Below are 26,369 nucleotides of genomic sequence, written 5' to 3'. Positions count from 1 at the left end.
CCACAGCNCACCAGCTTATTCCTACCAACTCCAGACTGTCCTGCAATGCTGGCACCAGGCGTTAAATGATTTATCACTGGGAAACTGTGGCAAGGCCAAGAATTAAAACAAGGTATCACTGATCTCAAGATACTATGACAACTGATCTGTGTCAGAAAACACTCCCTGCTGCTGCCATGCACCTTTCTTTATCAGCAAAAGATGTGGGCTTTTTTGTTGGCTTTGGTTTTTTGGTTGTTTTATTCTTAGCAAGATGCTGTTTCACTGGAGACCACTTAAAATGAGATTTATCTTCCTTGGAATAACTACGGACTCTTGCATTTGTAATTCATTCCCCTCCCATTTCTAATCTCATTTCTGTTGAATGTATTGTTTTTCTTTCCATTATTTGTAAAATGAGATCATTAAAATGAATATTGGCACTTGACAGGTTTGAGGCAGAAGGGAAGTTTGCTGTGGATTAATCCTGAATAGAACACATTGAATTACAGCAGAGACTTTCCCGATGAAATGGCAAAAATGAGCTCTTTTTTTTCCTTTGTGCCATCTATTTGTGCCTCTGTTTTGACATCTTGGGGACAAAAGAGAGAAAGAAATGCTGAATTCCAGAGTCTTTAACACTTGCTGCCAGAGACAACCCAGGACAACAGCACAAGGGACGCTTTGGAAGATGGGGACATGGATGGGGACACGGGCTGCACTGGAGAACCACAAAGGCACCACCCAGTCCTGCTCTGTCCCACCAGCTCCATGTTCTGTTCCCAAGTAATCAATGACCAAACCCAGCAGGAGCAGCCGCTTTTCACACCACACTCATCAGGGTGGGTGCTGCGACTTCTGCTGGGGGTCCTCGAGGATGCTCTGTTAAAGCAGGATGTATCTGACCCCTGGAAATAGAGCAATACATTCCAGATGCATCAGAGAGATCTGGGGAGGAAGTTCTTGGGATATGCTCTGCTTCCTTAAACTTCTGTTTGGGGGGAAAAAAAGAGAGCAAATTCTGATCTAACAGCATAAATCTGGAGTAATTCCACTGCAAACCACAGTTTGACTTTGAATTAAAATTGGTGTAAATTGGAGTAAGATTTGGCCACAAGACTCAGCTCTTCCCTCATTCCTGAAAGACACAAACACAGAGCTCTAAACATTGACAGTTATGTATTGCATAAAATATTTCCTGGCTTGGAAAACCTCATGGGACAGCGATCAGGAACAAGATGGTACAAGTAATCAGCTTAATTGAAAGTAAAGGCACATTACTGAAAATAAAGAGATGAAAGTGATTTTTCCTTTGCCAGTTTTAAGACAAGCAATATTAGTAGCAGCTGCATCTCAACCCATTTTGCAGATAACCCTGAGAGGGGCATTCTGAAAGCTAAACAGTTTAATTGCATAAGCTACCCTTTAATTTAGGGTGGCGAGAATGATATGAAGGGTTCATTAAACTGGGGGCATTATCCATGGCAGAAAGCAGAGTAGTTTCTTTGTTGCAAAAGATTCTTGCTACCGAGTCATCACTGTTATAGATGGTTCATGGGAATCACAGTGAGGTAGGGTGGGTAGATGGAGACATAATAATCGGTACAGCACACTGCAGATTGTATGTTGCTGCAGACAGTTATTTAATAACGATCCAATTATTGCTGCCAGCTGGGGCATATTAAGATGCTTTGAGAAGTCAGGCCGAAGTCCCCAGGGCAGGGCTGCTTGCCATGAGATGGTACGAGGCTGCTTGAGTTCTCCTTCCCCTGCAGCTCAACACAACAACACATGAAACGTTGGTCAAGCTTCCACGCTGTACAAAACACCAGCTGCTTTGCTTTTATGCTGGGGTTGCAGCAGCATAGGATGACACACAGTCCACAGAGGATCTCATTTTATCTGTTACCTTTGGGTGCTGAAGATTTGGGGTTTTGTTGTATGAGCCCCTTGTATCTGGTCCATCATTTTACCAGAGGACAGCACATCTATGGCTGGTATTGATGTACATCCATCGGTAGACCAGGAGCCACAGCCGCTATGATCAGCACAAAAGGGTTGGCTTTATCTTGGGCAGGAGCCTTTTGGCCATACATAGGAGATGAGGATCAAACACAGGCATTGGGATTTACCCCCTTGTCCTCATTATAACAGCAGCGCAGCCTCTTTCCTCCCTTTCTCCAACATTCACAGATGAGTTCTGCATTTTAGAGCAGCCATCAGGAAGGAGTGGAGCTCTGAGTTGTGTGACCATCCCACAGCCCTTGGCACCATGAACCCAGTGGGGGACAGAGGACCGTGGAGTCCACCAGATGCTTCATGGGCTTCATGGGCTTCATGCCTGCTGGGTGCAGCTTTTGGGCTCTGGAGGCCCAGATCGTGTGATGGCACAGCCTTCCCATCCTTTAAGCACAACCTCAGATCCAACAACAACAAACAGTGCTCTCTCAGAAGGGTGGAAGAAAGCTTCATGGTGTCAACCCCAGAGGCTCGGAAGCCTCACTCAAAGGGAAAAGTCCTGGACCTGCTGCTGCCCAAATGCTGGGTGTCACAACCACCACATCTCCTCGCACTGCAGGTGATGGGAGTGGACCAGGGGTGGCACAGTCTGTGCTGGAAGCGGCTGGTCCTGGTGCATAGAACCCAGCCCCGAGATGGGGTGAAGACAGGGTAACGTTGCCCTCGCTCCCCTGCAAAACAAAGCCTTTTTAATGACTCTTTCCCCAAGCTCAGGATTGGATCCATAAAATAGAAACTGTGCTTCGATACCAAATGAAAAACATTACTCACAGACTGTAATTCCTTTCTGCAAATACCGGAGGAGAATATTTCATTTGGCAAACAATTGAGCCTTACAGTTTAGAGCTCTTAATGTGATTAGGGACAGGTTCTGCAACACATTTGTAACTCCAGGTGATTTCGCTATATCTTTTTGGACTGTGACCAGACGTAAAATGCCCTTTTGCTAGATTTGGATCCAACTAAAATTGAGGAGAATCAGATGTCGGTGAGTCCTTTCCAGTTTGATCTTTACCCAGGGGTATCACAACATGCTTCAGCTACAGGCTGTGCAGAGCAGCTCCACAATCCCAGGCTCTTTTTTGCATTAAGCACATATCTCCTCTGATAAATGATAGCTCTTCTGTAGCAAATACTCTGCAAATGAGCTGCTCTGCATCACCGTTATGTACTTATGGGGCTAGAGGAGAGCGTGAATACTTCCATCAGCCCTATGGGCACATCTTCACTTCCCCTCAATCTTCCAAAGTTGCAAATCTGGCTTTAAGCAAGCTGAGACAAGATGCCCCCAACACTTGAACCTGAAAACACAGACTTTTGCAGGATTGGACCCCTGTGGGATATTTGCAGTCACAGTTTTCCATTTCATGCCCTGTCTCTGCTGGTGTTGCTGCATGGCTACCAGAAGTGAGGCTTCAAAGGAGTTAAATTAAGAACAAAACCTCCATAGGAAGGAGAGCACCACAGAGAAAAAACAAATTGTTGTGTGTGCAGCTGGGAAACAAAGCCAAGCTTGACTTTTAAGCCACCAATAAGAAGAAATAATCCCTTATTTCTTGTTGGTGAGAACTCCATGGCATCACAGACGTGGGTCATCTGGAACCATCAGCCCCTCAGCCACAAGCGCAGTACTATTGAATATTTATGGCAAGCTATAAAGCAGGGAAAAAATACTCACAAGCCCTAACAGATTTATCGCTTTCCAAGAAAAGGAAAACTGAACTAAGGACAGAACCCCATCACTCTCCCAAGCAGGTAGGTCAAAGAAGAGTCCGCAATGGAAAAAACAGATCACAGCTGTGTGCATGAAGGCCTCACGCCCACTAAATGGCCATCCCAGCCAAGGCACCACGCGAAGGAATATGCTTGAAGTGTTTTACGATGCCATTGATCTTTCTGACCCCAATAGCTCTGCTTTATGGATGCTGAGGGAGGGCAAGCAGCTTGAGGACAGTGCTTCACTGGGGGGCAGATGGGAAGAAGAGATCTGATATTTTTAGGTTCTTTACCTCCCTCTGAAGAGAGTCTGAGGGCTGGGAGGGGATGTGAGCACCACTTGGATTGAAAGGAGACTTCTTCAGAGCAACTGTGGTGATCATCCTGGGGACTGGAGTCTCTCCAATCTCTTCTATTTGCCTGGAGAAGCTCTGGGTTCTACTCTGCAATGCCCAACCTCAGCCACCTGCATCAGAAGGAAAACAAAAGCTCTTCTTCCTCTTGCTTCATACTCCCAAACATTTCTTGAAACTCTGGTAAAGTTTAAGCTAAAATTTACACCTTAGCTTGTATGTAACCCTAGGAGTTACACCTTAGCTTAGGTGTAAATCACTGAATTCTACATATGCCAACAGAAATCAATTTAGGACTGTACAACTGAGGATACTACATCAACTCTAATTATAAAAGTATCATCTGTTCATTTAATGCCACATAAATAGTTTTTGTAACTTGCCCAAAATTATCAGCTTTAATATTTATTCAGATTTGAGTCCCCATGGAGGTACAGCATGCTTTCCAGCTCAGGACACCCAATGCTTTGGGGACAGGTATATTTGGGATTGAGGTGACCAATGAGTTGGGTGAGATGTGCCTGGAGCACATCCTGACAGGTGCTCAACACCATCAGTTTGCTCAATAATGAATATCAAGGGACTTCATCCCAGTGGGAGAGAGACATATTTGTACAGCCTGATGCTTCTCTCTGCCTTGTCTACATTGAGATATATGCCCCAGCTGCCACATGGTTAATCACCCTTGACATTTTTTATGGCCCTGGCAGTTGGTTGTTGCCGAGAGCTTGCAGAGGAAGATAAAAATGACACAGTGTCAGAGCTTTGTCACATCCGTGGCCCTCTGTTTTTAACCTTTCTTGGCTTCTCTTGAAGGGATTTGTTCCCTGAGGACAAAAACATGGAAGGTTTAGAGTTGGAAGGAGAATGAAACTGAATATCCCTAAAAGTGAAAGCCCACATCTTTGTGTCAAAACAATACAACGGCTCCAAGTGCAATGTGCTTTGAAATCAGCCAAGTCATTAATTGTGGTGCACATGTGCGTCTCGGTGGGTGCACACCCTGGGTGGGAGCGCAGAAGGAAGGGCCACATGGGCAGTTTCTTGACACAAAGCCGTAGTGCGCTGACCTGAGCAATGTTAATTTCAATTAACAGAAAATATTGCAGAAGCAGGAAGGCAGAACAGCAATTTCTCCTCTGACACCAATCCTTCACCCCAAAACACTGCCTGAACATAGCAGGGGAGACCTGGACACTTCAAACTACAGCTGCAGGTGGCCACAACCGACCTGAATGATGGCTACAGCCTCTCCAACTCACTGCAAGCTTCTGCCCTGCAGGACCCCTAATTAGTAAGTTTCTCAGCAATACATGGCATTTATAGGGACACCATCATGTAATAATCTGTTTTCAATCACAAGGTTTGGAAGAATAAGTCTTTGCATACCTTAAGACTCCCAGAGGAATGCACTGGTGATGATGATGTTCCTTTAAATAGCAGCAGATGTCAAGACCTGGAGGAACAATTTTTCTTCCAGAGCTGAAAGTGGTGACAAAAACCAATATCTTCACTGCAGAAAAGCTGCATCTGTGCCCTCCACGATGGCTGTGTGGAGGGAAGAGCTTTGGGCACGCCTTGCAGTGTGAAGCACCATGCTGACATATTGAGGTCTCCAGAATCAATGCATCATGAAACAGACTTGTACCCTTGCTGGAAGCTAGGTGCTTCCCATCTGAGCCATGGCTTAGGGCAATTGAGAGTTCATTGTCCAGTGCTATGGGTTTGGTTTCTGTTTGCTTTAAGGTGAGGACCAGCCTTAAGTGCTGATCCCTTCGTAGTGCTGGAGCTGGGGCATCCTTGGCTGGAATCAACAAGAAACCAATAAGAAACCAACATCCAGATCACAGCCCCATTTGTTATCTTTTATCCTGAGTAAAAACTGCAGTAGCTGAATTTTCAGTCCAGAGCTTCCCTTTTGGGATCGGACTTCAAATCCAGTTTCTGTACTGATTCTGTACACTAATTTTCCTACTGCCATTTTAACAGTGATAAATCTCACTGCTTTTGAAAGACCCGGGCACAGTAAAACTGCTCTTTTCCATTATTTTTAATAAAAAATAATACATAACGAGCAATGCAACAGATTTCATCCCCAGTGGCTCTCAACCCCAGATCTGGTTTCGACTCAGTACAAGCCCAAACCTGACCCTGTATCCTGCCTCAAACCCCAAACTTTCCATGGGCTCTGGGTGGAAAGTTACTGACCCTGTATCCAAGCCAATTCTCAAACACACAAATAACTCGCCTGATGAAATTTTTGTAGGGGAAAAAAAATATATATATACACACACACACATCCGCGATGTATATAGCAGAAGGGATTAAATCCTCATGTTGCAAGAATTTAATTTAAAAAAGCTAAGACATGGCAGGAATGCAGAGCTATCACCTCGGCTGGGTAACCTTTGGCTGAGGCAGGCACTTCCCGCGCGCAGGAGGAGCGGTGCCATGCCGGAATGCCTGGCTGCAGCCCAGACTGCAGGCCCTGCTGTAATCCCACCTAACACCTCCCAAAGGCACCACGATTCCCAAATGGCAGAATGAAGACAATAGGAGGGTGAATGCAAAAGGATGCCATGTGTTTTCCCATTGCAAATTTTGTTCTTGGTGCTGCGTCCACATGCTCTGGGCGTTAGAAGGTGGGCACCATAATGTCCTCAGGAAATATTTAATGCCTAAACAGGGGCACTAGTGAGCTCGTTTCACACCGAGGTTAAGCGTTTAATAGGACCCCATGTGTTAGCAGAATTCCTGGCAAGTGAGAATTGTGTTTAAATGGTGGACAGGAAACTCCGTGCTGATCCTGTGCTAATCACAACAGCCAAGGGAGCGACCTACAGGAAACAATCCTCCAGGTACTGACGTGACCAAATAAAGCCGGCCGCTGCTGCAGTTTATGGGCTGTGCTTTTCCCCCCAGCAGGTTTAATTTATGGTAATTACTAGGAACCATGGATTAAATTAATAACAAGGAAATTATTAAGATTTCCTGACCTGAAAGCCAAAGGTAAGGGAAGAGAAGCAAAGCGGTTAATGTTTCCCTGCTGCAGTGTGGAAAGGGGATGGTGGGCTGTGGGGAAGGAGCTGTCTCTCTTTGGACATACACAGCCCCAGCTGCCCCAGTCTCAGACTGCACAGGAGTGGAGGTTCAGGTTGAATATTAGAACAAATTTATTCTCAGAAATAGCTGTAATGCATTGGCACAGGCTGCCCAGGGGTGTGCTGGGGTCTCCATCCCCAGGGGTGTTCAAGAACCATGGAGATATGGCCCTGAGGACATGGTCAGTGGGCATGGTGAGGATGCATTGATATTGGTCTCACCCAGCCTTAATGATTCTGTGCACAGGATATGCAGCCCAGATTCATACTTTCAGTTACCAAAGAAATAGAGATCTCTGTTGGAGAAGAGACTATAAAAATAATGTAATGCAGAAATCCAGCTCCATTCAGGCTACAGCAAAGTCCAGAGTCCTGTTCTACATCCCACTCCGCCAGCTGATCACAAGTAATTCTGCCCTGCCTGGGTCTGAGCACGTTCATTGCTGCTTATAATTAATGTGTGCCTCATACTTTCAGTTATCATGCTGAATGCTCTGATGCTGCTGCTATTTGCTTGCCAGAGCTGACCTCCCATCCTTGCTGGCCTTGTAGGAATATGAATCATTCGCATCAAGGCAGGACAGAGCGTGCACCATCAGACGGGTTCGGACTGTTTGCTAGAATCATAGAATCATTTGAGTTGGAAGGAACACATAAAGGACATCTGGCCCAACTGCCCTGCAGTGAACAGGGGTATCTACAGCTTGACCAGGTGCTCAGAGCCCATCCACCCTGACCTTGAGTGTCTCCAAGGACTGGGCATCCAGCATCTCTCTAGGCAGCCCATCCCAGTGCCTCATCACCCTTTTTGTAAAGATCTTTTTCCCTATATCCAGTCTAATGACAGCATCATCACTTCTCTCATGGCTACTCTCAGATTTTAGCAATCACCTTCACATCCAGCCCTAAGCCTGCTGCTGGCACAAAGTGAAATGTGCTGTGTCCCTTCCACAGCCACTTTGTGCCTTGCAAATGGACTCATCCAGCACAGTCTGAGCCATACCAGCAAAGTGTCACAATGTTGAATAACACACTAAACCTTCTTAGTGAAACCAAGCAAAAAAACCACCACCAAACCAAACCTGGACAGGCTTTTGAAACCAAGTTCAAAAGAGCACCTGAAATCACCTCTCTCTCTATATGAATTAAATAGAAGTGGACAGACCTGAACTTATATCTAGATACAACTGAACTATTTTAATAAAAAACGTTTTTCATAAAAGCACTTTTTAACAAGAAGTGCTGAGAAAGTCAGCGTGGAGCTCCCAGCAGGGCTGGCAGTGAGCAGCACGGCCGGTGCGTACAGTGGGCAATTGTTGTGCTGCAGGATTGCATGTCAGCAGGAGGGATATCAGCGTCCGATCTCGGCAAGGATGGGGCACGGGGGTACCCGGAGCCTTGTCAGGCTCAATGCTCTTATGTAGTAGGTTGAATAACAGCACAATGTTTACATTTCCCCTCCTGCCCTGAGTAGTTCGGGAGCTGGACACCTGAAAAGCATGAATGGTTTCTGAAGCAGAGCTAGCGTCAGCTCCTGTTCACTTGACTGTTCCCTACCAGCATTCCTCAAGGGAACAAATGAAAAAGGAAACCCAAACCCAAGGCTTTGCTGCTTCTGAAGCTGGATATGCAGTAAAGACAGTTCAACCAATGGAAAACGCAAGAGCTGCCTCTTTATAATTCCAACCTAAAATGCAACAAGCATTCTGCTGAGAACCTGATCATTTCTAACTAAGAAATAGTTTATTTCCAGTTTCTTCCATGTAAACACATTAAAACTTAGTACTGAAAGTTCTCTAAGTGCACAAACAGAAGATTATCTATAGGCAAAAGTATAAATTGAAGTTTGCAGGAAGCAAACATCCTGTGAGTTCTGGAGAGCAATAAATGAGACTGCAGGCAGTTATATAACAAATGCACCAGAAATACCGGGTGGGGAGCAGTAGAAATTAAATTCAGCTTTTACCAGGAGGATCCCAGGTCATGACTGGAGTTGTGCAATGGATCCCAAAACACTTTAAATACCAGATAGGTAGTTTCGAAATTGAGCTTCATCATCCTCATCAAAACTCACTTGATTTCCAGAACGGTAAGTCCTAATCTGCTTTGAATCGGAGCATTTCATCTTGTCTCCGGCTCCAGTGGGTGTCAGTCCATCAAATGCTTCTTTGAAAACAGATTCCTTGCAGATTACCACGATTGCTATAAAACAGTATTTTAAAACATTTTAATATTTGAAAAGAACTTTCCTCTTATATCAACCACATGCTTGAGAATGGGCCTGGGGTTTACCACCACTTGGTGAGAAAAACAGCAAGAAAGAGAAAGGATAATGGGGTGAAAATGACTGGAGATATATGGATTGAATTTGGGACCTATTTAAATACAATTTGTGACTCGGGGGTGTACGTGAACACGGAGAAATGCTTGTGGCTCAAGTGTATATTTGAATATAGAAAAATGTTTTGCAGCAAACTGTTTCTCTTTAAAGTGCAGACAAACTCTGACCAAGTTACCAGCTGTTAAAACTGTGGTCCCCACAGCAGCCCAAGCAGATGTGCTGTGCCTGCTAGGGAATGTCTGCAAATATTTTCTGCTTCAGCCTGATTACTGTTGGGTGGGATCTGACACCAAGCATCCTTCCATCACATCGCACGCCACTGCCAGGAACAGACCTCTCTCCTTTGCTTAGTGCCACTAAACTGCTCCTGCTGCTTCATATCTTCTGAGTGGACTTAAACTAGTAGTGATTTGCAAACTTGAGTCTTCTGTGTGAAAACTGAGTAACATGAAACTATAGTAAATATGAAAAAAACTATTTCTGAAGAACTCATGAAGACACAGAAGCTGCTCACTACACAAGATCCCAAAGGCTCTTGCAACAGTTCCTCGATTCACTTGCTCATTTTCCCTTGAAGAGTCCCATCTTTCCAAAACCCGCTGCAGAGCAGGAAACAGGCCAAGCATGAGAGCACAAAGAGCCTTATAAAAACATTCTTCCTTATTAAGCAACTGGGCTGATTTTCTCTGTATAAGAGGCAAAGCAGATTGAACAAAATGCTTACCTATACATCTCCATTTCTGATACAAACCCTAGATTGCCTTTGTCACTTTAGCACATGAGCATGAGGCCAAATGAAACACATGTTTACAACTATAATGAGGATTAAGTTTGCACTAAAAAAGTTGAACTATAGTCAAAATTAGATGGTGACATGGGTATTTGCCAACAGCATTAAAAGAGAAATAACGGAGTATGAGGTTTCTGGAATGAATAGAAAATGTATTGTTTAGAGACCTTTTTGGCCACGTATCAACATATGCCAATACTTAAGACTTCTTGTTCTTATTTACTTACTCTGACAATAAAACAATTGTTGTTGTGCGCCAACAGCCTGACAGACTGGTCCTGTACCTTAAGAAATACAGATTGGATATTATTTCTCATGTATCAGCTTCGACCTACTTTTCCAAAAACAGAAATGCAAGATAATTGAGTCCAGAGGAAAAGAAATAAATGAAGGAGGTAATGGATTTTAATAACATACAGCATCAACACGCATTAAAGAAATACATCAAGCAGAGAAGAAAGCACTCTCCCACCTCTGAAGACTGGGCAGCGTTTGTAGCTTCACCCAGCCCCGGGCAGAGGTTATCGGCAAAGCCTCAACATCAGCAGTGATGGATCTCTCCCCAGTGCCCTCCGTCAGCGCAGAGCCAGAGCAGTGAGGTAACCACAGTTGTTCTTATTGCAAAAACAAGAGAAACGATGAATTAAAACCCTAGGAAGTTTTTTTTTTTTTTTTTTTTTTTTCCAAAACCAGAGAACTTGAAATGCGTTTGCAGTTCTAATGTTCAGCTTCTTTCTGGGTCTAACCACTTACCCATGGTACCCTCCTCTGCCAGGCCACCCCTGTGTTCGGAATGCATTCCCTCCTTGCAATATTTCACACCCAGGAGAGTGCCTCTGTCCTCCAGCCATAATTCTACAGCTGGAACAGATAGAGACATAAGCCAGAGCTCACTCAATTTAAAAACAGATATTGCTAGTAAAGACATCAGGATAGCCTTCAATTTTGAAATCATTTTCCCAGTGTTCTTTACTACAACGCAGTCCAAGGAGAATTGCTCAGGTGGCCTTTGCATGGCTGTGACGCAGAGTGAGGCTGGAGGGGAGCTGACCCCAACCATAGCCCTGCTATTTACACTAGGAAAACATTTAGCTCTGTTAACAGCTGGAGGAAAACAGCAAAACTCTTGAGTTGCATTGAGGCCAGTGAGTTTAATGCTCTGAAAAAACGGCTTGCATTATTGAAAAAGCTAAAATGACATTTTTCTCTAACTCGCAGAGGTGGAGTAAAGCTCAGTTCATTCATGTTTTCAGTCAAGTCACCAGCAGTGGGTCTTGTGGGAATGCATGTAGAAAAAGCACCACTGGTTATTAGTTAACCTTCTCTCAAGAGGAGCTTTCAAACTCTCTGGTGGAACAGTGCTGGCAGAAAACAGTTTGCCAGTGATCAAAGTGCTCAGTGGAAACCTTAATATGCACAAGTCCAAGAAGCAGCAGGCAGGGGCCCAGCATAACCCAGCTCAAACCACCAGACCATCTTCTAGGCTGGGGATAATGGGAAGAAGAGAGTCTGTGCTTCCAGAGTTCCCAGTCTGTCTTGGTCTACCTGGCTCTGGTCTGAATGTGAAAGTGAACTGAAGCCCCAGTACAGCGAGCACAAAGGAACTTACCTCTCTATGAAAAACAATGCCAGTACTACACGTTTCTCAAACAAAACACCTAAGGTTAGACTCCTTGTGGCCAACTGTTCTGTTGGCCTCATGAATGGAAGAAACCGTATCTGACGTCAGGAATATCGGCAGTAACTGGCAACACCTGGGTCCTGAAGGCAGAGAAGATATACAAGGTCCTGAAGCAATAATTGGAGCCTTGCCAGGTATCTCATCTGTATTTAGATCACAGTCTTCATAAAGCAGCTTGCTGTCCACTGAAAGATGGTGATCTCACACCAGCAGCCCCCCGTCTCCCTCTCAGCAGGTATGGGAAGGCAGGAAATAGGGTTTTCCCTCTATCTATCTGATCACTTACAGCCACAAGAAAGATGAAAGGTTCACGTTTTGTCCCAAAACCACCAAAGGTCACTTCCAGCAAAATCTTCGTGAGATGCAAGTAATTGCCAGTTGAATGTTTCGGATTAAAGAGAGAAAGATTTATCTCTAGGGATATGTATCTCCGAAGAAAAATCTACAGTCTGTGTAGATCCGCAAAGAGAGATGACATCTCTGGATATCATCATCGTGGCAGTGCATGGTTAGCTACACGAGCTTGCAGCTCTGGGGCCGTGTAGTCTCAAAACTCAGGCCAGGAGTCTGACCTAAACATCCTGCAATAAGCAGGAGAAAGAAAGCATTTTCACCAGTTTCTAAATATGTGACACTGGAATAAGATGTGATTGATGCTGGAGAACAGAAGAAACCTGCTCAGCCAGCAGAAAACATGACCATGATTCAGTTTTCAATGGATTCACCCATTGCACATGTCCTTCCACCCCATTAGGATCTAGAACTGTGCTTGGGATGGATGCCTCCCACTGAACAAAAGCTATCAAGATCCTGGTAGCTGAGCGCCAACTCCTGAAGTCTATGTAATACAACGCCTACAACGCCCGTACATTAATGCCAGCTGTTCGTAGGGGTTCCAACATTCACTGCAATTCCTGCAGGTGAGCAGTTCTGCCATCCCTTAAAGCCAAATAAGAGTATTGATCACTTACCACCTGCGCTCCGGGATAGCATCCCGCAAATGTTTTTGCTCTGGGAACATGAAGCAACATATGTTAGCATTAACTTTTCTGCCTTTTTATATAGCTATAAACAGATCCATTGACTCCCCCCCTTTTTAATTTTGCAAAAATAAATGCTTTCCTGGACAGTCAGAGTTCATTACTGAGATAGAGTACAGCTTCCCCTCCTCCTGCCCACAAGAGCCAGAGTGAGGAAGCTCACATGGCATGCAGACCACCCATCTTTGATTGTAGCGGGTAGGGAAAAAGTCTCTTCTTTCATATTAATATTTTCTTGAGACTCCTAAGATCATTTTCCTTAGCAGGATTTTTTTAATGCATCTTCCGTATCATAAAACCTGTTTATTGTTATTTCTCTGAGCCATTTTTATTAGAGAGGTCATTTTACTGAGTTTTATATTAAAGATTCTAACAAAGGCAAATAAAATTACCTCTATAACTAAGTGCATACTGTTATAAGCTTGCATCTGTCCCCATGCCAAGGAGAGGCTTTGCGTTGTAAAGCTGTCCTTGTGAATGTGGAATAGAGGCAGGACTTTCAGCAAAGCTCAATACTCCCAACGAGGGCTGGGTTCTTGTGGGAGCTCACCTTCCAGATCAGTGCCACAAGCAGATGGCTTCAACCAGAGCTGTGATGTCATCCTTCTCTTAAGCATCTCAGAGTTAGCATCACTTTGGGACAAGCTGTGCCATGCATGAAGGAAACTTCTGAGGAATGGATTGTATTTAGGAAACTTCACAAGCATTCATGACTGTGAACACAAAGACTTTTTCAGATAATGCATAAAGGAGATGTGAGTTTGGATAATGGAACGCAGGCTGACGGGTTGATGGTTGGACCAGAGGATCTTAGTGGTCTTTTCCAACCTTAATTATTCTATCATTCTGTGACAGTGCTGAGAGAGGCCAGGTGAAGCGACACAGCTCCGTGGCACCTCACTCAAGCAGCCAGCTATCAGCTTAGAGGAGATCTCCAGAGAATTTCATAAAGAATTTGTGCTTTTGAGGTCCCTGCTCCATCTCCCACAGGCACCCCTCAAGGGCTGCCCCGGTTCCCAAAGGCAGACTCAAACAGCCCACACAACTGTGAAAGCACCAAGGGCAGACAACAAAATGCATCACCCAGACTGAGCTTGTATTTTTATTTTCTAGTTTTTAACACCTCTTTTCCCCCAAAGCTTCATGAAGATGACACGGCAATGAAAAGAAGGGGATTGCTTCTTACACCACGACCCTTCCTGTGTGGGAACCGTCCCTCTGAGACTCCACACTTGGGCTGTTTTATCCTCCCGAAGCCCTTCTCCTACAAGCTTGCACCCTCAGCCTGGCTTTCATCTTGGCAGCCTCCAGAAGACCCCAACTACATTCATTTTGCTCACACTGGGTCAGAGCACAAGCTTCCCAAGAAAATAATCGCCTGGAAACTCCAATGTTCCTGCAGCTGGACGTGCAGGAGGGGTTTTCACACACCCTCTGGTTTTGGGACATGGGACAGAGGAGGCGGTTATGCAGCATCTCTTCCTACTCAATTAACTCAACGAGCCTGGAGGAAAGCTCACCATCTGCACAGCCCGTGAGTCACCTCGGGACTCAGGCAGTTTACTGTATATATTAGTCAACAGAAACAAACAACACAAATCCCCAGACATTAAAGTCATTCTTTCTTTTTTTTAAAAATTATTATTATTATTTTAATTTATTTTCCTCCCCCTCTAAATTTGGCTGCAGATCCCTAATTATCATTTGCCGGAGATTTAAAAATATTTAATTGTAGTTTCTATAAACAAGAAGATAAATTATTACATCTAAAAATTGGTTCTCAACAGTTACTAATGCCTCTCAAGGGGCCACTATTATTTTTCTAAGACAGAAAAAATATGTTATAAAAGATTTTCTTTGTCTCTCTCTTGCCATAGCAGGGAGTAGGTTTTGAAAAGATTTCTTGTAATCGCCACTGAATGCTTTCTAGCTGATGACTTTAGACAGCACTATTAAGTAAACTGAAAGGGAAGATTGATTTCCAAGCTGATATATTGTAAAGTCAGGAGAAATAAAAGCTGAAGCTTTTATTCCAGAAAATGAAGGCATGGTGAATGCAATGAAGACAAAGAGATAGACATGATAGCACCCATCACTTCCCCTTTTAGAGCTGAGTGGCAGACAAAGTGGCAATCGGGACATTTTAAAGGTTTTGGGGCTTAGGTCTGGATGAGCAGATCAATGTTTGTGAGCATCCCCAAGGTTTTTCCAGGCTGAGTGGACTTGCTGGATCTGCAGTCATGAGGTGCAAGATTCACAAGAATGCACTGATTCATGACTTCTTCTTGGGTTAAAACAATACCCCAAGAGCGTCTTCCATCCCAGTATTGCCCTTTTACGACCCAAATGAATCATTAGACCCTCTGAGGTGTTCGAGGCTGAAAGTACAAGAAGGTCAAGTGTAGGTCACTGGCACAAGCTGCTCAGGGAAGTGGTGGAGTCACTATTCCTGGAGGTGTTCAAGAACCATGGAGATGTGGCACTGAAGGATGTGGTTTAGTGGGCAATATTGGTGGTAGGTGGGTGGTTGGACTAGGTGATCTTAGATTGCTTCTCCAACCTTGATGATTCTATGACAAGGAGATGGATCTTAAAAAAACAGTTCTAAGGGCATGATGAAAAAAAGAGAAGGAAATCAGGGGATACACCAGAACATAGCTAAGCAAGGAAAAAGAGCCAAATCCAGAGCCCAGAGTGTGGTGATGATGAAGAAGAAACCAATAGCAAAGAGATGATGAAAATCATGAGCATGAACTGCAACCAAAATGCGGCTGTTCCCCATCCCTTTAGCATTCTGACCAGGCACAGTCACCAAAAAAGGTAGAATCGGGAACTGGTGATATTATCAGGAACTGAAAATATTTTAAGAGACACTGCAGCTGAAATACTGCTGCCAGTCCCGTGACAGCCAGACAAATCTGTTTCTGAGCAGCACAGGGTTTCCAGTTGGTTTGGAACCACATCAGGCACAAGGTCATCCCTCTATGAGCATCTCCCTCCTTCCTGGTGCCTCCCTGTGTCACACCAAAACTGCACCACTGCACTGCCAACCTATCTGAGGAACTGTCTCTCTTCAAAAATACCCCAGCAGAAAAATCCAACTTTATGAGTAAGTTCTGTTTGTTTGTCTAAAGCTGGATCAGTTCCCTGCTCAGCTACAGCACAGAGCTGAAGTTTGAAGGCTGCCACTTGGGAGCAGGAGTCAACAGGGAAAAGGCGGAGTCATCAGCATGACAAACTGGAATGGCCACCAAAGCCTGGTCCCCACTCCAAAGCAGGGTCAGCATTGGGCCACTGATGCAGGTAACACCCAAGATAGGTGTATTTGGAGTGGATGGGCTTTGATCAGATTGGCCAAGCAGCAGACAGACAACAAAGAGCCTGGGAACAGGAGCCTGCATGGAATAGGGCACCCCGGGGACTCCAGATGGAGGATTCTCATCATACTAAAACTTCACAAGCAAGGAGAACACAGACCCTACAGATGATTGAGCTGAGCCAACCACAAGAGAACCACTGGTGCTTACTCCTCTCCTGTAAATCAGGTCAGGAAAAGGGACATTTTCCCATTTATTTTATTTTAAAAAGCAGAGCTGTTTTGCATAGGTTGGTATGCACAGTTTACAGCTTGGCTACCTTGTAATGAGTTTGCCTAGCCCAAAGTAACCGCAGTCCTTGCTGGGACCAAGAACCATACACAGACACACAGTGAGGCAAAGCCCAGCGATGGAGCTGAGAGCCTGGTTCCATGCTCCCCTGCCATCCAGCCAGTCTGTGTTGTGCTAAGTGCTCCCCAAACATGAGGAGATGTGGTTCCCACCCAAACCAGCTTCCAGGCTCCTCTTGGGCAGACTACAAGGAAAGCAGAAACCACGTATGCAGCTGTATTAGCCACGCATTCATAGACACGCACTAATAATAGAGCCGAGGAACTGCTCCCAGGTTACTCATCTTGCACGTCAAGCCAGTCCTCATGGTTTCCATAGGCAGAGGGGAGAGGTGGGTGTCTTTCTTAGTTTCATAACAGTGCTCCACGCTGGTGTGCAATAAATAAAGATGAAATGGAAATAATCCAACCCACTCCTCTTTGAGCAGAGTTCAAGGAAAATATTGCAGCTAGAGACTATAAGCAGACCCAATAAATTTGTTCCACTGCCCTGTTCCCCTTTTGTTATTAGGGCGTGACTAAGACTTAGCAGCATCAACTCTAAGTCTTAATTAGAGCTTCTTGCTGCAAGCTCAAGGGATATTTCAAAACCACGTTAAAATACCATAGGAACTTGCAGCACACATGCAGACACAATGCAGAACTGTGAATCAGGTTGGCTGAAACACAGCTGTGGTCCTTGGGTTTCTACTTTATCTCAAGCCTCAGATTCCTCTGCTACTACATTATCTCGTGTGGGTACTGTACCAAGGGAAGGCAGAAGGGGCTTCATAGACTTCATCCATCTGTCCTCCAATGTTCATACCCAAAAGGCTTCTGAGCTGCTTAAGTCAAAAGTGGAGGAAGTGGGGCTATATTATTTACAAGGAAAAGCTCATTGCCTGGGTTGCTGCTGCCTAGCTGTGCTTTCCACCCCGCGCTCGCTTCAGACGACTGAACTTGACCTATCCACCCATCATAAATTAAATTCTTTGATCTCATCTGTAACAACACAGAGCCCTAATAACAATAGATCAAACCGTTGCAGGAACAATATGCTTATTCTTTACCAACTAACTTTTAATTAGTAAACAGCACAGGGGAAGAATCCACCTTTACAGAACAAAAAGGAAAAGAAAAAGCATTTTGTACTTGAAAGAAATAGCTGATAAAGAGCAGAGGAATCTTTCAGAGCTCCACATCCTTGTTCTGTTCATCTGAAAAAACACACCATCCCCAAACCATTAAAACAAGGATGAATTTCACATTGTAAGAAATCGCCATGAAAGCAAACATCAAAAGGAGCCTGGGAGGAGGAGGCAGGTCAGGTGGTGCAGAAATGGCACGACGCCTTTTATCCGCATTCATACAAACATCTCCCCATTATCTGCGTTACCACTTCCCAAGCAAACCTACCCAGACGACCACAGAGCACGAGCAGGAACAAACCCACAGACAAGGAAACTCCACAAAACACTGCTGAGCATTAAACACTTGGGTTGAACCTCCCTGTAGTGATAAGACAAGCTGTAAGTGGATTTGCCTGTCGTGCCAGCCATAACTTTAACACAGCTTTGAAAACACAGGGACACTGCACCTCAGATCTTTATCCATATAACTGCTGGGCAGAGGTACTGGGATTTCATCAGTTGTGCCTTTTTGGTTGTATAGAGCTGATAACAACTCTGCACAAATAATAATTCATTTGAAAAAATAATTCTATTTCAAAATGGAAGCTGACACTGGCACAGGATGCCAATTGAACCTGAGGGTGCCCCATCCCTGGGGGTGCTCAAAGCCATGGATGGGGCTGTGGACAGCCTGAACATTCAGCCCACGGCAGCATGTGGGACTGGGTGATCTTTAAGATCTCTTCCAACCCAATCATTCTACAGTTACCTTGTAAAAGCCAACACATTGCGTTTACCTCCAAGACAGAGCCACTCCTGCAGTGCAAGGGTGCATGAAAAGCGATGAAAGGTTTGGATTTCAATATCAGTGTAGGGGGAAATCTTAAAAACAAAGTGGAATTTGTTCTGGACACTGGGACTTTTATCAAATGAGAAATGACCCATTGCCTCACGATTCATCACCAGTACCAATTCCTAGCAGAAGGGTTGCAGACATCTCATGGGTCTCCTCTCTGACTGAGATGGGAACTAATGCCCAGCCTGATTCCAGGTACATTCCAGGGAGAAGAAGCACTTAGATTTCTTCTCTATGTTTTAAACACCCACTCTTGAGAGAGCTTTCATTTTTACAAGGCAGATAATACACAGACCAATGACATCAAGGGGATAAAGAAGACAGAGAATTTGACTGTGGTTATTTCCTTTGGATGAGTTTTCAGTCGTTTCTTCAGAAGTTAAAAAACCAAATAAGTAAAGTTCTCCCATTAAAGACCGTGAGTACTGACATGGAATGAAGTCCTGCCTATACCAAATCAAGTAACTGGCAAACACGTCCAAGTTAGCGTGGCATGCAAATATACATACATAAAAGTATGCCTCTGGACACATAAAAAGCATAAAATCCTTTGAGAATCATGCAGCCACAACACCCAGGAACGAGGAACTCAACCCCCCACCCCCCAGAGCACTGGCAGCACCCAGCCCTCAGTGTGCCTGCAACTGGGAGAACAAAAAGGGGAAATCGACTGCTGTGGGGATTTTGAAACCACAGTCACAACTCTGCCTTGAGAATTTCAAAGCCGCAGCCACCACTTGCATCCATTAAGCATCGATAGGGTTCTGGCTGTAGGGTTTGAGCAGCAGAGGTGGTTGTCTGGAGGGGACAGAGCGGCGTTCCCTCCCATGGCTGTGCAGATGCTGAGGTTGCAGAGAGGAGCTGGCTATGCTCAATCCTATAACAGCTTCACCACCCCACGATAGCCCTGAGAGTTGTGTGTGGTCTGCAGTTGGGTCATGCAACCAGCCAGAGCCCTCTCACTCCATTTCCAGTTCACATCACTCTAATAGGCCCTCGGCTGGCCTGAGAAATTCCCAAACATCTCTTTCTACAAACAAGGAATTGGATTTCTTTTGTCCTGCAATCAGGGGAGACAAATTCTCCCCTCAACCACAGTTTAATTTATTCCTTTTGGTTGTTATTGCCTCCACCTACTGCAGTTGTCTAGACTGCTGGGACTTTTTTCCTCCTTTTTTCTTTTTTCCCCCCTTTTTTCTTTTCAGTTCAAGATTTTTGGAAGCTGCCTTTGCCTCCTTCTGAAACAAGTTTATTTTTAGTGTCACTTTTTCCATTGGCAAGATATCATGGCTGAGAGAACTTCTCTTGGAGGAACTGCTTTGCTTTCAATAGGAAAATGAGAAACCCGCCCGGTTGCGGGGACGGCACAGCAGAAGGCACTTGAGGTAACATGGTGTTGTCTAAGCGGGAAGCAGGTTAGCCTGGAGCAGGCCCTGCTCACACCAATGAAATGAAGACCATGCAATGCAGGCCCCACTCATACCAGCAGGAACTTTGGCTGCTGGGTACGTTGGCCCTGAGAGAATTTCCCTCTTGAACCCAAGCCCACCTAATTGATGTTATGGGATCTGCTGATGTGCTCTTGGTCTGCTTTTCCCTTTGGATGGAGCCCTGTTAAGGAGGAAGCCAACAGGACTTGCACCTGCCTAGGCAATGGCTCACTGCCATTGACTTCTTGGAACAACCACACACCATCGGTGGGCCAACAGAGCTTCAAATTGCAAGTAACTTGACCACACACACCTCACCCAGCACTAAACAGTTCTGAGGTAACATCTCAGGGGCGGATCAGGAACACAACATGCTTCATCTGCCCTGTTGTTTGTCCCCCTACAGTCTCCACATTGCTTCCTGGCTATGCTTCCAGCATGTCTTGCCACAGCTCTTACTATTTCAGATCAATATTTTTCCACTTTTTCTCTGAAATATGGAGACGCACCCAATTTTCTAGTGATTTTGCTGGTACGTGCTGTTAGAACATTACTGCTGAGAAAGAGATGGCAGAGCTGAGTCCAGAGTGCCCATCCATGCAGTTGAATCTCAATGGAATGGTTACCTTGCAAAGAATAAGGGCACAAAAATCCAACAGTCTTACCTTTGGAAAGGAAGAAGCCGGCTCTAAACAAATGACTGTAGTTGCATTTTTCCAGTGGTGTTTTTCAGAATCCACTCCCTCAGAGCAAAGGCTCTTTATCAACCAGCAGCAGCACAGCTTTGCTCCTGAGCTCCATTCTAATGAACAGCAACACAGCTCAAATATAGCAACACTGATAGCAAAGAAGGAAAGAAAGCAGTATATTTTAAAGCAAATCTTTCAGGCTTTTAGATTGGGAGTGAAGAGGTGGGGGAGGGCGTTAAAAACACACATGCACACAAAACCCCTGAATTAAGCAAGCGAGACCATTCCAGTTGAGCTGTTTCAGACATTGTCTTATTACAACCTTAAACCCAATTGCTTCTTTTTAATGAGGTATTTTCTTCCTCTTAGCCACCCAAATTTAATCCATGATGTATGTCCAACTTAGTGAACTTAAAATCAGAACATTCTTAATCCTCTTAACTTGCCAAAGGTTTTCTGATCACACACCTCTTCCTTCCTACTTAAGACTGTTTTTTTCACCTCCCTGTCTTCTATTTACAGCTGTGAAAAATTAGGATTTAAGCAGTAAAATCTCTACATAACAAATGAGCGTTTGGAGATAGCTTGCATGTTCCATTGGAGGAAACCAGGCACATTTTCTTAATTATTTCATCAAAACATGTATCTAGCAGTTCCTTGGGCTCAGATACTCAGCATTTCTTGAGGGACATTCTTTGATCCGCAGCCTTTGGTTCTACTGAATGATTGCTTTCAAAAGATGAACCCTATCTCACATTATGGCCACTTTGCACCTTTCGCATGTTATACCAATACAACTGCTGTGGTGGAACAAGATCTTGAGCTGAATGCAGGAATCCTTGTCCTTCACCTCCTGCAGCCCTCCTACCTCCTCAAGCACAAGGCCACTGCTATAGCATGGTCAATCCAGAAGGGCTAAGGGCTAACTGGGCTCCTTGTGTGAAGGAACTATACAAGTTCTGATCAAGTGCTCGATGACTTCAGGGCTCACGAAGGTGTACAGATACATCTGAGTTCTTATCATCCTCTTGAACTGGAATCTCAGGATAACAACTGGATGGGCACAAAAAATTATCCCTACTGGGTGTCAAAAGGATAATCTGTTATAAAGACATGGGAGCTACAGAGGGTTGGAGACTGCACATTTAGCTCTAAGAGAAACCAGCATTCTAAATGAAGTTCAGTGACAAGAGAAAGCAGCAGGTGACCTCTGTGGTGTTCCAAGCATAAGCCCTGTCACATTTCCTTTACAACTTATGAAGTGCTGGCTGGGCACTTCCTTCTGACATCATTTCTTGCTGTTGGACTGCGCTGAAGAAATCAATACAGGAGAAACCCTTCCTAGCCTGCCAGCAATACATGCAAGAAGCATGAGTTGCCTTCATGATAAACCGTGAGACAGAGTAGAAAAGGTGCTGAGCAACACAAGAGCCACAAATAAACAGCTGTCAGACATTCCCTGTCATGTTCCAGTCCAAATTATATTTGAAAACAAAAACAAAGAAACTTCCTCCCCATCCCTCACTGCATTGGTCCTCTTGGAGGGATGGGCTTTACCGAACAGGCCACTGACTTGCGATGAAGTAGGAGCCAAGTGGAGGGCTTGAACCAGAACATGGCTTGGCACCTGTCCCAAGTTCTTTTCGAGTTTGGTTAACGTTCCCCACCCATCATTTTTCATGTGCATGTGCCACATCACTTCCTGGTTCTGATTTGCCTGCTATTTGCCCCACGGGTAGGGTGTTACCCATCAAGAGTAAAAAACCAGCGAGTAACTCCTCCTCCCCCTCCTCATAAACCCCACACCCATCTCTGAGGGATCCAAGCATCCCTGGCAGGAAGGAGGCCAAGAATTCTTCATGCACATAAGAATGTCCCCTTGCCACATCATAATCCTGCTTGCTACCAGTGCCACACACTGATGGTCTGGGTCAACCACCAGATGTTAATAAACCTCACTAACAACTGCTCAGAGAAAATGCAAATAATTGGTCTCATACCTTCTATTAAGGAGAAGAAAATCAGGACAAAAGAAAACACGTCATAAAAAAAAATGCATCTTGGTTCCTTTTAACATTCTTTTCTAAAAACTAACTTCAGCTCTATGGCTGGAGCTTAATGGCAGATGTAAAGCTGGTGAATCTGCCTACTGCCATGGGTTTGGCCATGACACTTCTTTCCTCTTTTGCTTAAAGAAGCTACCCACGTGGCTTCAAATTGGAAAGTATAAGGGGCTATTTAACAGGAGAATCAAGATTTCCTACATATTCCCAGCTTCAGACTCACTCAGATGGCAATGGCCTCCCTGTGATCAGGTGCTGACTGTAAAACAACTTCCTTCTGTTTTTTCCCAGCATCCAGAAAGTGCTTGGGTTGTATTATTATAAGAGCATTACTATTCTTTTCACTGCCCTCTGCTACTACCATGATGCACGTACATTTGCTATAGTGAGAAGATACGGGTCAGAGATGCCATCTGTGCTGCCTGTAGGTGTGTCTCTTCTGTCTTAAAACCATTATTACCATATATGCCCTTCAAAAATGGTTTCCAGGCAGATGTTTATATTTTGCCATTGGATTGGCTGGGGTTCAGAGAGGATATGGTCAAATTCTGCTGCTACTGCAGATAATGCAAATCCTCCAAAGATAAGTGAGGTCAATTAGCTGCAGTAAGTCACTGGAATTACACGCCAAGCAAAGAGTTTTGCATTAATTTGGAATCGGAGTTGCATGGCCTCCATTCCTCATCAGCTCCAGCAGCTGGTAACACTATTGATCAGTGCTAGTTTCCAGGGTATTTCAGTCCACATTTTACTCCCTGCCTAGTCATGAACATGAATGAGAAGGAACAAGCTGCTCATTGAACCTGCTACTTCATTGCACATCCCATATTAATAGAAAGAGCAAGGGTTCTGCTCAGCTGCTCCAGAGAGGATAGGGGCTGCTGTCTATGAATTAAACGCACCAGGTGCATGTTTCTACTTGGAATACAATATGTTTAAATACCTGAAACCACCTCTCCACAGCTCATTTGTGAACTACTTCTGTGCTAGGGGAGCTTCGTCAAGCACCTGAAGGTGAAGAGAGGGGCTCTCAGCAACCACCAGCATAGCAGGGTCTCCACACAGAGACCTGGAATTGCCATTAACACCCTACAGACCACACCATGGCCAATATTGCTTGGCTCCAACACTTTGATTTCCCATACACTAGAACACATCATGGATACCCACACTGTGCCTTTCCATCTGACCTTCCTCATTATGGGTCGATTTTTAGCAGATGAAGCTGTAAGCAACACTTATTTATTGTGCTATTTACGGGGAGAAAATGTATAAAACATGTTAAAAACTTTATAAGGAGATCAAGCCTTTCCTAAAAAATGTAGAAGTACCAACAGAGTTTTGCTGGAGCTGGGTTGCTTCGTGCAGCAACACAACCTTTGCAGGGCTTTGCACCAGTGAGGAGGGAATAGCTTGAAGATGAGGAGTGGTATTTCTGCCCAGCGTATGGATTCTGGCAATTAGGATGTGCTCCAAATTTGCTTTTTAATTCACTGTTTGCACACAGCCTGTTTAGGTGAACAGGCTCACTCTGAAGAGGACAGTCGGATTCTGGGGCTTACAATAACCTCGTTTTATAAAGGAAAATGGGACAAGATGGAAAAGAGGGGAAGAAAATGGACAAAATTCTGAGTCGCTTGGTTGTTACCCCAACATTCTTCAAGCAATTGCTGTGGTCTGTATAATGTGGGTAGCGTGGAGCAGTCAAGCCATAAATATTTTTCCCCCAGCACTTTTCATGCTCAAGTTTTAAGTTTTCAGAGGGAATTTTTATTTTAAAAAAGTTTTTTTTTCTTCTTCTTTTTTTTTTTTTTTTTCTGAAGGAAGATCAACGACTTAATGAAAAAAGTCTGAGATACAAGAGCGGGGCTATCGCTTCGAGAGTGCTTCCAGATTTACATAAATAACATTCCTGCTGCATAAACATCTTGGCAAAGGCAAAGCCTCTAACCCCCTCCTACTCTATTGGCCTCCACTACATTCTGCAGAATATTAAAACCCCTTGATGGTAACGTGTTCTCGGCCAGAAACAAATCATTAGTTTGGATGAGGGCATCAAACTGCATCTGCTCCGTTCACTGAAGTTCCAAGTGCAAGAGATTTAGCAGGGAGGGGAGAGGATTTCTTTGATAGAAGGATTTAGAAGAGCGGCAATTGATATAATTTTAAAGCAGACACAGGGGATGTGTCTTTTGCAGACACAGACACATGGGAATGGTCTTGTATAATTAAAAGGGGAGATGGGCTCAAGCTGTGGAACTTGGTGGTGGATGTGAATGTTCAGTATTTTCGGGTCAGAGCTAAGGTGCTCGGACCATAGATTAACTTGAGCAGAAGTTAAGAAGGGGGAGAAGAGCTGAATCCACACTCATCCTTAAGCAAAAAAATAAAAAGAATGACCCAAAGCGGGAAGCCACCAGTGGGAGGAAAATTGCAGTGAAGGAGCTACCATGGGCACAGCTCTTTTGGGCCAGTCTGCACACCTCTCATTGCCCAAACTCCCTGCAGTCTGGCAGGGAAGAAGAGAAGTTCGAATGAAGCAGTTACCAGCCACTAATTCCCCTCTTGGTCTCCCCTTTGGGTCAAAGCCTTCTCTTTCCAGAAAGCATCACACAACCCAAACCACCAAGAGCAACTCCACCCCACCACAGAACTACATGGTTGATTCTAGGAGGAGAGAAAATCTCTTACCAGGAACATAAACGAACATTAGTGATGGCTGATGGTCACTATTTTATATCCATCCTTTTTCCTCTTCAAACTTTTAGCTTCCTGCTTCCTCAGAGGTTCTTTAAGCCCACAAGAGCATCCTGCGTGGATCTGCAGGGACAAATGATTTCTTGAAAAACACTGGTCTTAATCAGCCTAATCTTTCATGACAGGACAGAGCAGCCTGGACAGCTATTAGATTTAGCACAGCTACTCGGAGCAGCACTGTTATGTCAAAATTATGCAACCTAGACTTTGATAGGCTTTGGGGATTTTCTCAGTGGTTCCTTATGAGCCTGTTGGTGCCCCTCACATTTCAATGACCACAATATGAACATTAAATGTATTTCCTTTCTCACAGCTGGATACTGTCCCATCTGTTCTGAGACAGCCAAAGTGTCAAGTAAGCCAGACGAGGCAGACAATATTTCATGCAAATCTGTTGACTTTAGGATTTTTTAAATATATGTCTTTTTAATAACCCACAGATTATCTCACACAGAAACAGGTCATTTGCAAGAGTTCCTCCAGCAGTCCTTGGCATCGTTAGCTAACATTGCAATGTACATATATTATTCTCAGAAGACAACCTGGCAGAAGGACAGAAAGAAATGCCATGTATAGTCAGACTAATGGTTGAGGTTGGGATGTCATATCTGACAGCGCTCAGCCTGAGGGATGCACACAGCCCCTGACCAACTGCAGACCCACAGCACTCTCCAGCTGTGTAGCACAGGTGGGAAGGAGAAAAGCTCATTCAATACATTGCTACAGGCAGGGGGGGGATCAGGGACGTGTCATTCCCTGGCAACTTTGGCATCCCCAA

The 26,369-nt window shown here is 44.6% G+C and overlaps 1 long non-coding RNA gene across 3 annotated transcripts; it reads right to left on the bottom strand.

Annotated features, from left to right (window-relative positions):
* Positions 1-17: 17 nt before the first annotated feature.
* On the bottom strand, positions 18-26,369 carry LOC107319001. 3 transcript variants are annotated; one of them, XR_001557599.2, is made up of 10 exons: positions 25,526-26,369; positions 13,571-20,884; positions 12,952-12,991; positions 11,909-12,060; positions 11,053-11,160; positions 10,772-10,913; positions 10,527-10,583; positions 9,243-9,370; positions 5,457-5,871; positions 18-4,180 (listed from the first exon to the last, which is right to left on the bottom strand). It is a non-coding gene; the product is annotated as an uncharacterized LOC107319001 (long non-coding RNA). The 3 variants fall into 3 exon arrangements; XR_004308557.1 differs by having other exon boundaries at positions 12,952-20,884; XR_001557598.2 differs by having other exon boundaries at positions 11,909-20,884.

This window comes from Coturnix japonica, chromosome 10, assembly GCF_001577835.2.
Source record: "Coturnix japonica isolate 7356 chromosome 10, Coturnix japonica 2.1, whole genome shotgun sequence".
NCBI lineage: Eukaryota > Metazoa > Chordata > Aves > Galliformes > Phasianidae > Coturnix > Coturnix japonica.
The sequence above is the reverse complement of the archived record's forward strand: the minus strand, read 5'-3'. Positions and strand labels throughout refer to the sequence as shown.